Raw genomic sequence first — 15,852 nt, 5'->3', positions numbered from 1 at the left:
CACCAGATTCGGCCACAACGAATGGATGGTATAATTCCCCTAACTTGTCTATAGAAATTTCCCAATTGTTGTACAAGTGTATTATCATATCTTAGTTGAGACATTCTTCCTTCAATTGTTCTTCATATTACAGAAAAAGGCACAACCTTCTATTCTATTTATTCTCTTGTATGAAACAAGAGGTAAAAAGGATGTTGATAGCAAGCAATGCTAGAACTATATTGAGCTTCTATACCCTCTCAGGCATTGGGAATCACACCATTTTGAGAGATTCACCCATAGGGTATATATTAATGTTTTAAATTTTATACCCATATAATATATACCAACGAAACAACAGTAACTTTGCATGAAAGTTATTACAAGTCTCATAATTTTCGCGGGAGTGAATTATCACACGCTTATGCTTGGTTGCAAACAAATATACATGGTAAGGCAAATTGTCTTGGTTTTTTCGAAACCTCATGCAATTTCACTTACTGTTGGCGACCGAAACAAAGTACCCTACAAATGATTCTTAAAACATGATATTGTGTATCAAATATCATCCTCTGAGATCTGATGATGTGTGACAAATCTGAATCTGGTATGACCATTGGGAATTGCAAGAACACCTTCATGCTTCATGGTTTCACAAAGCTCTTCTGCCCTAGGGATTGAATCAACAGTTATATTGACAAAGATAATATTTGTATGAACGACATCAAGATCCACATGAAGCCCATCAATGCCATTCAAACCTTCAGCTAAAATATGACACTTATGACGTAGCTAGCTTGAACCCCGACTACCTGTTGTACTATGTAACAACCCCCCCCCCCCCCCTCCCCCCCATTTATATATAGTAATAGCTAATATTAGACATATAAATGGGGACCCTTTTAATTTTTTAGTCTTTGAAAAATAAATCCTAACTCTAAGAAATTGCCTTGAAAACTCTTAGAAAACAACCCAAGTTTAGGATCCTTATCGCAAATCGCATTTCACATTTTTCCCATGTGATAATTATAAACACCTTTAAGTAAATCCGAATTGCAATATGCGATCAAACCTCCCGCTGCGATATTCCGATCAAAACACCTTGAGAATTCACAATCACACTTCGCAGAAGTTGCAAATAAATGAGCCATGCCATTATGTCATCCTTTAACGATTTGCGAAATGCGATATTGCGATATTTGCAATCGCATTTCGCATTATAAACATGCAACACTATATTACATCATTTAAAAGTTGCAATGCGCAAATAAAGCACCAAGCGTGGGAAGTAACTGTGTTTTAATATAATAATGAATGGTTTGACATGGTAATTAATGTTTAGTAGCCCGAGGAGAAGTAATGATGTTTCAAGTTATTGCTAGTTAATGGTGAATATCTCATTTGAAATCCTCCCATGATTTAAAGTCATTTCAGAGATCTTTCAGCCTTAATTTCCATATATCATCTGTATTGATATATCTCTTCCATTTCAGGAAAGCTTCAAAAGACATGTCATTGCGGAAGGTGATGCAAAAACAGAAAAATCAAAGCATTACAGAGTCTGAGCTATCATAAATGTCTCATATATTCTTTGATATGGTCTGTAGCGCCGATGGGGGAGCAACAACATGGGAGTTCATATACAACAAGCTTGAGGATGAGCGTCCCAAAGTTACTGTCGTAAAGGCAACGACTAGCTCAATAAAACCTTTGGGACTGCAATTCAAATATGTTGCCTATTCTTTCCTTCACAGAATAGGAGCAAGAGAAAAAAATACTCCCATATACTAATATGATTAGGTGGGTGGTGCAAAACCTCACTATTGAAGACAGGCAATTCAGGAACTCGAGAATGGAACTCGTGAGGTCATTCAAAGATGAAGACCTGAAGAAAATGTACCATATACCTAAGCCTCAGGACATATATGATAGCTCATACCTTGCCAACTTTGCAAATAAAAATGAAGAACCTTTCAAGATGATCGAGGGCCGGAGGGTAATGGAGAACAAGTTCAAATTTGATAAAATGGGTATGTGTCCTATAGCCTCTTTGGCTAACCCCTACAATTATGCAGCTGCTATGTTATGTAGGCTGTCCAGATTACCTAATAATGCTAATTTTTTCATAGAATGGATTCCTTTGGTTGATCCCTGTGTCAATTCCCACATTTTGAATTGGGCCACTATTTTATTTGATAACCTAGCCACTGTCATCACCGAGTATCGTCTGAATATATCCTCCTCCACAGAGAACCTTCCTCCATTCTATTTCAGTGCCTACATCATGGGTGCCATCTATTTCTGTACTAAATTTCCAATCATGGGTTGGAAATGGACCTTGCAGGACCCCTACCCTATCCATCTCAGCCATACACAGATCTTGGAAACCCATTATATACCCCATTTTTATAAAATATGCCATGTTGTTAATTTGCCATTGCATTAATTAATTTTTAATAAGAAAGCCCCTAGGTTTTCAAAAGAAGTCGCTACAGACTTTCTCATAGTGGGCAAGTATTTTGTTGAAGAATGGTTTACATACATCAGGGTTTTTGGTAGTACAACGCACTCGCATGTCTTGCCTTTGTATGTCTCTGATAAAATATTAGCAAGAGAAATAGCCCACCAGACTGTGGGAAAAGGCTTGACCAAAATCCTAAAAGAAAGCAAGAAGTCATTATGGCCATATTTTCCTATTCGATGCGGTTCCTTTTCATTATCAAATTTTAACCATGCAACCAAAGAGTCAGTAAGCCTAGAAAGCCTCAGGCTTCATACTTTGCCGAAAAGGCAATTTGATCCAGAAAAAATAGCACATAACATTACTATTGTAGTGAAGATCAAGCCTTATAACCATGAGGCTAATAATTTTGAAGGCCTTTTACAGTAAATTGAATCCTTCGAACAAGTGTTCGAGTGGGAAAGGGTAAATCTAAGTCCTAAAGATTTTGAAAGATTTCAGGAGTTCGAAAACAAAAGGCTCGAAATAATTCCACTGCATTTGTTAAAAATCGAGGACAAGCCTACACCTAGTGTGACTATCAACAACGAGGGACCTAATTCTCACATAGAGTCTCAAGTGGATACAGGGAAAACACTGGATACGAGGAGGGCCCAAGACACCAAGAATCCAGCAGAATCCAGCAGGCGATCAATCGAAAATCAGGGTATGAGTAGCACACCTAGAGATATCAGTTCTGAGATCAAAAGCAGTAGTTTGGAGAATGAGTGGGATCAATTCAATAAAAAACTACAAAACACTCCTAAGGAAACAGATATCGACGAAGCCATGGAGTATCAAACTCCTCTACATGTTCAGAAAAATACAGAGTCTAAATATATGGATGAGCAAGCGACAACGTCTCAGTAGACTGAAATCATTCCCGCTTTTCCCACATCGGAAATTGTCTTAAAGGTGACTAAAATCCCTCTGCTAGATGTGTTCTACATCCCGCTGCACAAGGTCGTACTAAGAAGACATATGAAAAGAAGGAGGGTAGAGACACCCGAAATCCCACCTAGGAATGAACCAATGGACATAGTCTAGAAGGCCATTCCTTCCAATCTAGCTAAAAACTTGACCAAATTGTCACAGTTTACAGGGGCATATGCAACTGCCACCATAAATAAAGCTATCAAGATATCTATTTTTTTGAGGGAAAAGGAAGAGAAGATTGCACAGCTCGAGCAACAGCTCGAAGAAGAGAAGGCAAGTGTGAACAGGTAGGCTGTTGAGCAACTAGCCCAATTGCAACAAAACATGGAGGTGTTGAAGATAAGCCATGAAGCAAACATATAAGCCAAAAACATGCAACTCCAAGACTTGCAGCAAGCCATGGAAAAATATAAGAATGTTCCTATTTTCGATGAATTCATCAAAGAGGCGCTAGAGCTAACTTATCTCCTATTAAAACAAAAAGAGAAAATTTTCCAAAATATGTCACATATTGCTCCTTATCTAATCACCAGTGACCAACTAACGGATAAGGCGATTGACCAAAGAACTGAATTTACTGATCTGAACACAAGAATCTCAAAATTCATCGAGTGGCAAGAAACAAAAGAGGGAAGGAGGGCTAATCTTCCTGAGATCGAGGAGACACATAAGGACATTCTATTCATGGATTGGGATGTGAGGATCAAACAAGATGAATTAGCAGTGGCAAGAGCAACTAGGGTGTCGAAGAACATAGTAAAGGCGGTAAACCACACTTTGTATGCCACCAACTTGGTGAAGGAAGGCAACCCAAAAGAACTTCCCGATTTAAATGACTTGCATAAAAGCTGGAAGGAAAGAGCGGAAATCCAAAGGGAAGAAATCACAAAGATAGCAAAGACTGACTGGGAGGCATATTGGCAATACCTTGTCAAGCCACACAACGAAATCATGACCCTTAACTGCTCACTCCATTCAACTCATCGGATGTTGGCACCTCTCACAAATGTTATTTTCGCGAGACAGGTCAGAACACAGTTTGGGGCACCTCCTCAAGTCAAACCGATGGCCGATATATGTGATTTAAAAGACAAGATGGCAGACAGAAAATCATCATCATAGCCTCTTCTCATCAAGTCACTTTTATTTTTAGAGTTAGTTAACTAGTTAGGAGGAAGGTTGTTTGAAACCTCCTCAAATTTTTGTATAATATATTTTTGAACATTAGTTAGAATAGTATTTATACCCTTCTCATGCATTTAGAGAAGGGTCCAGAATTTTATCAAAAACATTTGCAAAGAATGCACTTTTGTAAGTTTGTGAATGCTTTGGTGAAATTATGGAACATGATCATTTCTTTTAAATATTAGACTACTTTCCTTTGTTGATGCACTATTGTATACTTGGAAGATAATTTGATCTGAAGAAAGGAGTTGATCTATGTCATTATTCAAATGATCAGAACTTCAAACATATGGTACTTGTATCTTGTATGATTAGTTTTGTTTCTATTTAATTAGTGATAACACTTTATTTTCATGAATTGTATATGAGATATGTTCTTTCTGTTAAGCGTTAATTGCACTACTGTATGATGCCTAGCTGAAATTGTTTATTTTCATATATAAATCATCAGATATATGTGATATAGTTTATACATTTCTTTGACTAACTATTTAGTCAAAGAAATTATCTTTACATGTTATCACCTCTATTTTATGCGTGATTTATCTTTATTATCACATGTCAAACATATATCTTTTTAGATCGCATATCACATAGAAATACCCAGGTTTATATTAGATTAAGTTAGCTAGAGATTTGCATGATAGAATAGGTCATTTAGTTATCATTATTCTATTGCAATCACTTGAAAACCACCCACTCTCATTTTAAAACCTACATTGGGAAATTGGTCCCATCATCCCCAGTCGGAACCACCACTTTAAATGGAAAAGGAGTTGTCTAAAGGTCTAGACCGGGTGGTTATCCCCCATGTTGGAGCAGTAGAAATCTAAGGCTTCAACATTTTGGCACTGGAAGGAGGGCTTGAACCTCCAAATATGAATGGCATATAAACCTATTGATCAATCGAAAAACATTCATAAGAGTCAACACCCCTCCACAACTTCTACACCTTCCAGATCTCGTTCAAAATATCCGGATCAGAAATCTGAAGTTGTAGAAACATCTCCCTCATCTCCTAAAGTATTAAGACAACCACCTCCTCCATATTACACTCCCAAGTCTCCCGAAGTTCACTCTTTGATACAGAAATTGGAACAAATATCCATTTCTACCGAGAAGCTAGAGAGGCCCGAAGATTTTGAGTCAAGATCTAAATCGAATACCAGCGAGATCACATCACCCTTACATCCATTCACTTATACTCAATGCACTTCTTCTCAACAATCCACTTCTCCAACTAGTATTGCTACTAGTAGTACTAACCCAGTAGTAAGTTTTTCACCATTTATACCTACTTCTGGACCGACCTTCCTATCTTCTCAATCTCTGACTCAAGTTATGGCTAATCAACCCGCTCAACCTTGGACAAATCCTGGTGTTGTTCTGGTTGCTAATCCAAATGATCTCCCAATAAACCCAAAAAAATGGTTACCTAAGTACAATCCTGATGATGGTCTTCCTACTGAAGAACATCTTAATAACTTTATGCTAGCCATGAATCTTAATGGAGTTGCACATGAAGATGTTGTAATCAGACTGTTTCCTTATACCTTCCAAGGATCTACTGGATCTTGGTATTTTTCCCTTCCAGCAGGCTCAATAAGAGACTGGGATACTTTTCAAGAAGTATTTCTTGCAAAATTTGGTGATGATAGGACCATAGCATCCTTAATCAATGATCTTTCTATCTTAAAAGCAAATTCAAATGAAAGGATCAAAGACTTCAACTCTAGATTTAACAAGTTACTAAAAAAATTCCCAGCTACTTCAAAACCTACAGTCAATGTACGAATAGAATGGTACATATCCTCCCTTCCTCCTAATATCACGATTTTTTTAAATAGAGCCAATAATGCTACCCTTGTATAAAACATGAAGGAAGCTCTGTTTGTAGAAAGAAGAATTATTGCTTTCGAAAAGAGGTCAGACACAGACGAAAGGAAGTAAAAAAAGGTAACATTCAAGATGATTCAAAAAGGAAAGCTTCAAAGGACCCTTTTGATCTTGAAGGCCTTCAGAAAATGTTAAAGACCATGTCCAATGAAATGGTCGAAATCAAGAAGCAAGTAGTAGAATTTTCTGCTCCCAAGAAACCTCTTCGCTCGTTTAAAAGAAACCCTTCTTCTACATCACAACTGTAGGAATTTACAGGGTAAGTTCCTCAGAAAGAACACCAAAACGACACCGCTCACAACCAGATCACAGATCAATACACCAGTATTTTTGACGTGGTTAAAACCCTCAAAGAGGGAAACAGTCCACGGCATGCGCCAACGTGGCTACTACAGGCAATTTATTAATCAAAGAATGAAAATTTACATAAGCTTCTCTCATGCACGGATTACCCGAACAATGACCCTCCATGCGCTTTAAATAGAACTCATGGACCAATCAGGTGTCAAGCCACGGATCAAGTGTCGGTAATACCGAGGAGAGAATGAACTGTCGGATCACTACATATCGTGACCGTCGGATTGTAAGTTACAAAATGTACAACGGTAAAGAAACACACTTTACCTAACTCTAAACTAGACTAAGTTGTACTTAACTATTTCCTATGTGTCGGAATATCCTAACATCCCCCCTTAAGAACAACTTGGGATAGGATTGAAGGATTTACAAATATGACACAATAGGAGAAGGAAGGAGGCACTAGAGCCTATCCCCCCTTAGTGACAACTTCCTAAACTCCAAGCATATATCGAAGTTTAGTGAACTTCGCCTCTGTGAGAGCCTTTGTGAAGATGTCTGCAACCTGATCATCTGTTGAACAATATTGCACTTCAAGAACATGGTCATGAATGAGCTTTCTGATGAAGTGCATGTGTAGTTCAATGTGTTTGCTGCGCTGATGCTGGACTGGATCTTTGCATAGCTGAATGGCACTTTGATTATCACACCAAAGTGTGGTTGGATGCTGCTGCTCAAAGCCAAACTCTGATAGGATCTGACGAAGCCACAAGGCTTCCTTACTAGCTTCCACGGCACCACGATACTCTGCTTCTGCTGACGAAAGAGAAATGGCAGCCTGTTTCTTACAAGCCCATGTAATAGGTCCTGAACCAAGAGTGAAGACATAACCGGCAGTAGACTTCCGATCATCAGGGTCACCAGCCCAATCAGAATCAGTGAAACCAACTAATAGAGGAGCTGCTTTGGCACTGTAATGAATCCCAAACTGTACTGTACCTCGAACATAACGAAGTATTCTTTTAGCTGCTTTCCAATGACTTTCACGGGGGTTTTGCATAAAACGAGCAACAAGGCCAACAACAAAGGAAAGGTCAGGACGAGTATGGGTTAAATACAAGAGTTTTCCTACAAGTTGACGGTATAAGGTAGCATCAACTTCAGGAGAAGTACAAGAGACTGAAAGTTTGACTCCAGACTGAAAGGGAGAAGGGGCTGGCTTACAGTCTTCCATGTGAAAATGACGAAGAATATCACAAGCATACTTGGACTGGGAAAGGAAAATACCCTCCTTGGATTGCAAGACTTGAAGACCGAGAAAATAGTGTAAGTGTCCTAAGTCTGTCATTTCAAATTTCTTTTTAAGGCTAGACTTCACATGGTTTATAAGGTTGGGATCACTACCAGTAAGAATAAGATCATCAACATAAAGAACAAGGATGATAAGAGAGTTGCCCACTTTCTTGGTGTAGACAGTATTGTCAGAATAACACCTAGAAAAGCCAGATTCTAAAAGAAAGCTATCCATTTTGGCATACCAAGCCCGAGGAGCTTGCTTGAGACCATAAAGGGATTTCTTAAGTCGACATACAAGGCTGGAGTCTGTTTGGATGAAGCCAATGGGTTGTTCCATATAGATTTCTTCATGCAAGTCCCCATGCAAGAAGGCAGATTTAACATCCATCTGATGGACTTCCCATTTTAAAGAGGCAGCAAGGGAAAGAACAAGGCGGATAGAGTTCATTTTGGCAACAGGGGAGAAGGTTTCAGTGTAGTCAATGCCTTCAACCTGTGAAAAGCCCTTAGCAACAAGACGAGCTTTATGTTTATCAACTTTCCCATCTGGTCCATACTTGGTTCTGTAAACCCATTTACATCTAACAAGTTTGCGTCCCTTTGGTAGAGGAACAAGATCCCATGTATCATTTGTCAACAATGAATGATATTCTTCATTCATAGCTGCTTCCCAATGTGGATGGCCTGAAGCTTCTGCAAAAGTGTCAGGATCATGATTTACTGGAGCTTGAGCCAGTAAAGAAGAGGCTCTTTCAAACTGAGAACGTGTACGTCGCTGATCTGTAGGATCACCGGCAAGATCACCTGCTGCATCCCGAGTAGCACGGACCCATCTTGGAAGTTGAGGATCCTGAGAAGGTGGGGGAGGATTGTCATCCTCACTTTCATCATCTGAAGAAGAAATGTTTTCAAAAGTAGAAGAGATAGGAAGAGGTGGCACATCCGCCGGACTAGGCTCGCAGGCCGATTTATTTTCATCAAATTTTACATCTCTTCTAATGATAACATTTTTGGACTTAAATGGAATAAGTCTATAACCTTTTACATCTTCAGAATATCCAACAAAAGTACATTTCTCACTCTTAGGTTCTAAAGCTTTATGCTTTTCATCTGGAATATGGGCCCATGCTTCACTTCCAAAAACACGAAAGTGACTTACATCTGGTTTAATGGAACTCCAAGCTTCTTCTGGAGTGATATTCTTTAGAACCTTAGTAGGAGTGCGATTGATTATATAATTTGCACAATTAATTGCTTCGGCCCAAAAACTAAGACTGAGTCCTTTAGATTGCAGCATACAATTAGCCATTTCCTTTAAGGTGCGATTTTTCCTTTCAGCTACACCATTTTGTTGTGGAGTGTATGGAACAGTATGTTGCATTTGAATTCCATTTTCGGTGCAAAAGTTGATGAATGTGTTTTTAACATATTCTCCACCATTATCAGTTCTTAGCTTAAGAATTTGATGTCCAGATTGTTTTTCAACAAAGGCTTTGAAGGCCAAAAATGTGTTAAATACTTCGCTCTTGAGTTTTAAGAAGTATACCCAAGTGCGTCTGGAGAAATCATCAATGAAAGTTAAGAAATACTTGCAGCCAGAGAATGAAGCAACAGGAAGTGGACCACATAAATCACTGTGCACAAGCTGTAAAGGGGCTGAGGCGTGCCAAGAGGCACGTTTTTCAAAACTGTCCCGATGATGTTTTCCGAGTACACATCCGGAACAAACACCATCTCTGCAAGATACCATAGGAAGACCTGTCACCATATTTTCTTTACATAGATGCTGAAGGGAGCGATAGTTTAAGTGACCAAATCGCTCATGCCAAAGTTTGCTCACTTCATCATTATGAGCAACAAATACTGAGGGAAGATTTGATGACCCAAAGTTGTGAAACTTATACAACCTTGTGGAATCATCAGCAATACCAGTAGCTAGAATCTGTTTAGGATCTCTTAGATCCTTGATTACAACATCATGAGGTGAAAATTCAACAATTTTACCTTCACCTGAATGAGTTATCTGATATACAGATAGAAGGTTGCAGGATAAGGTTGGAACACATAATACATCATTAAATTGACCATTGTCTAGATGAACAGTTCCAGTCCCTACAACATTAAGAGATCTATCATCACCAACATATATATTTTTGGTGTTACAATCATTTAAAGAAGAAAACATGGCTTGGTTTTTGGCCATGTGATAAGAGGCTCCAGAATCAATGAGCCACTCATGAGAATGAGAAGAAGAAGAGACATTTAATGCATAACCAACTGAGATGATTGACAACGACATGCAGAAAGTGCCATTCCTGAAGATGAAGTTGAAGTTGAAGTTGAAGAATGCTCCACATGGATGTTATGTTTCTTCATTGCGGCTTCCAAGGCTTCCATCTTCTTAAAGCATTTAGATTCTAAGTGGCCATCTCGATTACAAAAGTTACAATGTCTATCAGTCTTCTTCCATTTGTTTTTATTGGTCTTATCATTTTGCTGAAATGATCTTTCATTTTGAGGCTGAGTTTGCTTAGGACCCTTATTTGGTTTAGGACCATTCTTTTTAGGATATGACTTCTTAGGATTCTTTGAATTTGGTTGCTGCTGGGCGGCTAACGCTTTCTTGGAAGAGTTTCCAAGATTAAGAAGACCAAGGTGTAAGAGTTTTTCTTGTTCTCTTATTAAAGAATCACAAAAAGAGTCAAAGGAAGGGGCCTTGTAGTCTTTTCCTTGACAAATGAAAGCTTCCCTTGTAGAATGGAAGGTGGAAACAAATACAGAGTAGGCTGGTCCCAACTTAGTAAGGATGGAATAAATAAGGTTACTATCTTCTTTCTTAACCTTAACACCTTCCAAGAGATATCTAAGGGTCTTGAATTTGGACAAGAAATCTTCAATGCAAGAAAAATTATTAGGATCCAATGTAAGCAACTCATTTTCAAGTTGATGGGCTCTAATTTCATTTTTAATCCCAAAAACTTTAGTGAGTTGTTCCAATGCTTCATGAGGAGTCTCAAGTTCTGCAATATGGAATCTAAGATCAGGAGAAATAGACATCCCTATCAAACCATGTGCTTGATCTTGTCTATTTTCCCATTTTGCAGCCTTGTCTTCATCTTTTGGTTTCTTCTCTTGGTCTGTGGCTATTCTGTAGAGACCTTTACTTCTAAGTAAATCTTCGATGTAGGATATCCATTGGAAGTAGTTAGTGCTGTCAAGAATGACTTGGCATGGACTTTCCATTTAGAAAAAACTGAAGCTGAAGATGCTGAAAGTAAGTGTTCCAATGGATAGATCTCGAAAAATTAGGCGGTTTTAAAAAAAAACGGCTCTGAAAAAGGCTTCCGGATGAAGAAGTTATGGCTTTTTGAAAAAAAATGTTGAAGTTGCCGGCAAAGTGCGCGAATGTGCGGAAATGAGAAAATCCGCCCCCACAAAATGGAGACTTGAACCCAAGACCTCTACTCTCTTAAAATAGCTTTGAACCAATTGATCTATACAAAAAATTTGAGAGAGAGAGAGAGGGGGGGGGGGGCCTTGGTTTGCATGCTTGCCTTGAGAAAGCTCTTTTTCCCTACAAAACACAAAACACAAAACCCAACACGGACATGCAAAGAAAACGAACCTTATGGTTCGAAGTTAGCTTTAGCCAAAAAACTAGATATTTTTAAAAAATGAACCTTGCGGCTCAAAGTTAGCTTTAGCCGAAAAACTAAATATTTTTCTCAATGTTTCTGATTTTCCGAGATCACACTAAGGTGCAGGGAAAAGAGCATACGCATGAGAAAAATCCTTCCTTTCTGTTTCTGATTTGCCCAGATCGCACAGAGTCGCAGGGCAAAGAGCATACGCAGAAATGAAAGGTATAGATCCGGTTAAAAAAAAACTAAATAAACCGAAACCGAAATAAGCAGAGAGAAAATAACAGTAAACTGCAAATAAAGATTGTATACCTCCAGATCTTAAAAATGACGCAGCTAGGGCTACCGGAAACCTTTTCGTGTGAAACGAAAGGGGTTCCTCAACTGGAACAGATGCTCCGAACACAACAGAGCAGTCCTCTCGGCCCGAAAGCAGTCAGAAACAATAGATCTAAGAAATGGCAGTCGGATGCAGTTCTACCGGCTTCAGATTTGGATCACCAACGGACGCGGCCCTCAAATAGCTCCGATACCATGTAGGAATTTATAGGGTAAGTTCCTCAGAAAGAACACCAAAAGGACACCGCTCACAACCAGATCATAGATCAATACACCAGTATTTTTGACATGGTTAAAACCCTCAAAGAGGGAAATAGTCCACGGCCTGCGGCAACGTGGCTACTACAGGCAATTTATTAATCAAAGAATGAAAATTTACATAAGCTTCTCTCATGCACGGATTACCCGAACAATGACCCTCCATGTGCTTTAAATAGAACTCATGGACCAATCGGGTGTCAAGCCACAGATCAAGTGTCGGTAATACCGAGGAGAGAATGAACCGTCGGATCACTACATATCGTGACCGTCGGATTGTAAGTTACAAAATGTACAACAGTAAAGAAACACACTTTACCTAACTCTAAACTAGACTAAGTTGTACTTAACTATTTCCTATGTTTCAGAATATCCTAACATCCCCCCTTAAGAACAACTTGGGATAGGATTGAAGGATTTACAAATATGACACAATAGGAGAAGGAAGGAGGCACTAGAGCCTATCCCCCCTTAGTGACAACTTCCTGAACTCCAAGCATATATCGAAGTTTAGTGAACTTCGCCTCTGTGAGAGCCTTTGTGAAGATGTCTGCAACCTGATCATCTGTTGAACAATATTGCACTTCAAGAACATGGTCATGAATGAGCTTTCTGATGAAGTGCATGTGTAGTTCAATGTGTTTGCTGCGCTGATGCTGGACTGGATCTTTTGCATAGCTGAATGGCACTTTGATTATCACACCAAAGTGTGGTTGGATGCTGCTGCTCAAAGCCAAACTCTGATAGCCTTGTATGTCGACTTAAGAAATCCCTTTATGGTCTCAAGCAAGCTCCTCGGGTTTGGTATGCCAAAATGGATAACTTTCTTTTAGAATCTGGCTTTTCTAGGTGTTATTCTGACAATACTGTCTACACCAAGAAAGTGGGCAACTCTCTTATCATCCTTGTTCTTTATGTTGATGATCTTATTCTTACTGGTAGTGATCCCAACCTTATAAACCATGTGAAGTCCAGCCTTAAAAAGAAATTTGAAATGACAGACTTATGACACTTACACTATTTTCTCGATCTTCAAGTCTTGCAATCCAAGGAGGGTATTTTCCTTTCCCAGTCCAAGTATGCTTGTGATATTCTTCGTCATTTTCACATGGAAGACTGTAAGCCAGCCCCTTCTCCATTTCAGTCTGGATTCAAACTTTCAGTCTCTTGTACTTCTCCTGAAGTTGATGCTACCTTATACCGTCAACTTGTAGGAAAACTCTTGTATTGAACCCATACTCGTCCTGACCTTTCCTTTGCTGTTGGCCTTGTTGCTCGTTTTATGCAAAACCCCCGTGAAAGTCATTGGAAAGCAGCTAAAAGAATACTTCGTTATGTTCGAGGTACAATACAGTTTGGGATTCATTACAGTGCCAAAACAACTCCTCTATTAGTTGGTTTCACTGATTCTGATTGGGCTGGTGACCCTGATGATCGGAAGTCTACTGCCGGTTATGTCTTCACTCTTGGTTCAGGACCTATTACATGGGCTTGTAAGAAACAGGCTGCCATTTCTCTTTCGTCAGCAGAAGCAGAGTATCGTGGTGCCGTGGAAGCTAGTAAGGAAGCCTTATGGCTTCGTCAGATCCTATCAGAGTTTGGCTTTGAGCAGCAGCATCCAACCACACTTTGGTGTGATAATCAAAGTGCCATTCAGCTATGCAAAGATCCAGTCCAGCATCAGCGCAGCAAACACATTGAACTACACATGCACTTCATCAGAAAGCTCATTCATGACCATGTTCTTGAAGTGCAGTATTTTTGACGTGGTTAAAACCCTCAAAGAGGGAAACAATCCACGGCCTGCGCCAACGTGGCTACTACAGGCAATTTATTAATCAAAGAATGAAAATTTACATAAGCTTCTCTCATGCACGGATTACCCGAACAATGACCCTCCATGCGCTTTAAATAGAACTCATGGACCAATCGGGTGTCAAGCCACGGATCAAGTGTCGGTAATACCGAGGAGAGAATGAACCGTCGGATCACTACATATCGTGACCGTCGGATTGTAAGTTACACAATGTACAACGGTAAAGAAACACACTTTACCTAACTCTATACCTAACTCTAAACTAGACTAAGTTGTACTTAACTATTTCCTATGTGTCGGAATATCCTAACATCCCCCCTTAAGAACAACTTGGGATAGGATTGAAGGATTTACAAATATGACACAATAGGAGAAGGAAGGAGCAACCACCGAATATTATTTCAAATTCTGAATCAGATTAAGAATCAGAATAAGACTCACCAGTCGAAGAGGAAGCCAAAATGGAAGAAGAAGTTGAATTAAATGGAACGTGGGATTTCATTCTTCCAACTGAAGAGGAAGCACAAGCAATTCCAATAACTACAAGAAGTAAAAACTCTCCTGATGTGTCTATAACAAATCAGAAACAAAAAACTGCTACTCCTGTAAAGTAGAAAACAATAAGTAAGAAGTCTAAGACTAGTCGAAGATATGAAAAATACGAGAGCAAACATTTCATTACACGAACTCACTAAACTCAAGCAACAACAAAAAATTCTATTAAGAGAGTTAAAAGAAGTTCTTGTATCTCCTCTACCATCTGTTGTAGTTACTCAAGCTGCCTACGATATGGGAAAACCTCCCTCATCTTCAAATAAAGTAAATTTGTCAGATTTAGTTTTAATAGGTGATAGGTCTATTTCTCATACACCTCCATTCCTCCTTACTTATGAGATTTTCAACAAAAATGTCCATAATTGCCTTGTTGATTCAAGAGCCTCTTCAAATATTATGCCAAGGACTGTGTGTACTAAATTGAACATTATGCCTTAAAAATCTGTAGTACACATAGTTCAATTGGACATGAAAAAAGTATAGGTTCTTGGAGAAATAACGCCAGTTTCAATTAGGCTTTTCTCTAATCCAGAAGTTTCACAGATAATCGATATTATAGTGGCTAATATCCCTGAATTTTATGGTTTAATTCTAAGTAGGGATTGGTTTGAAAATCTGCACAGATATTTCGCAACTGATTCATCTCACATGTGGTTGCCACACAATGGTAAACCAAACCAAATCAGAGTAGATCAAAATAAGTTCATGAAATACATGGCCACTGATCTCAAGGGAAGTAATGAACCTGTTGCTTTCACCAATAATATCATTGGAAATTACTCAGCTGAGTCATTTTTGGGATCTTTTAATGCCCAAAGATCTCCTTTTCCAGATAATGTTGTAGTGTCTCAAATAGAAAAAATTTCACAAACAGATGCTTCCAAGTGTGTAAATATAGTCGATAAAATTTTAGATAATTCATTGTTCTGGACTCTCTATTTTGATGGTTCCAAATCTGAAGATGGTGCAGGTGCTAGATGTATTTTAATCAACCTGCAAGGAGAGAAAACCATGTTAGCCTGCAGACTTGAATTTCAATGCACTAACAATATTACGAAATATGAAGCATTGATTCAAGGGCTATATAAAGCCACTGACCTTAATGTAAAGTATTTGCAAGTATATGGAGATTCTGAAATAGTCATTAAACAGGT

The sequence above is a fragment of the Pinus tabuliformis genome, chromosome 9, assembly GCF_031772625.1.
Source record: "Pinus tabuliformis cultivar Carrire ecotype Pingquan chromosome 9, CPIR1, whole genome shotgun sequence".
Taxonomy (NCBI): Eukaryota; Viridiplantae; Streptophyta; class Pinopsida; order Pinales; family Pinaceae; genus Pinus; species Pinus tabuliformis.
Note: the sequence above shows the minus strand (reverse complement) of the source record.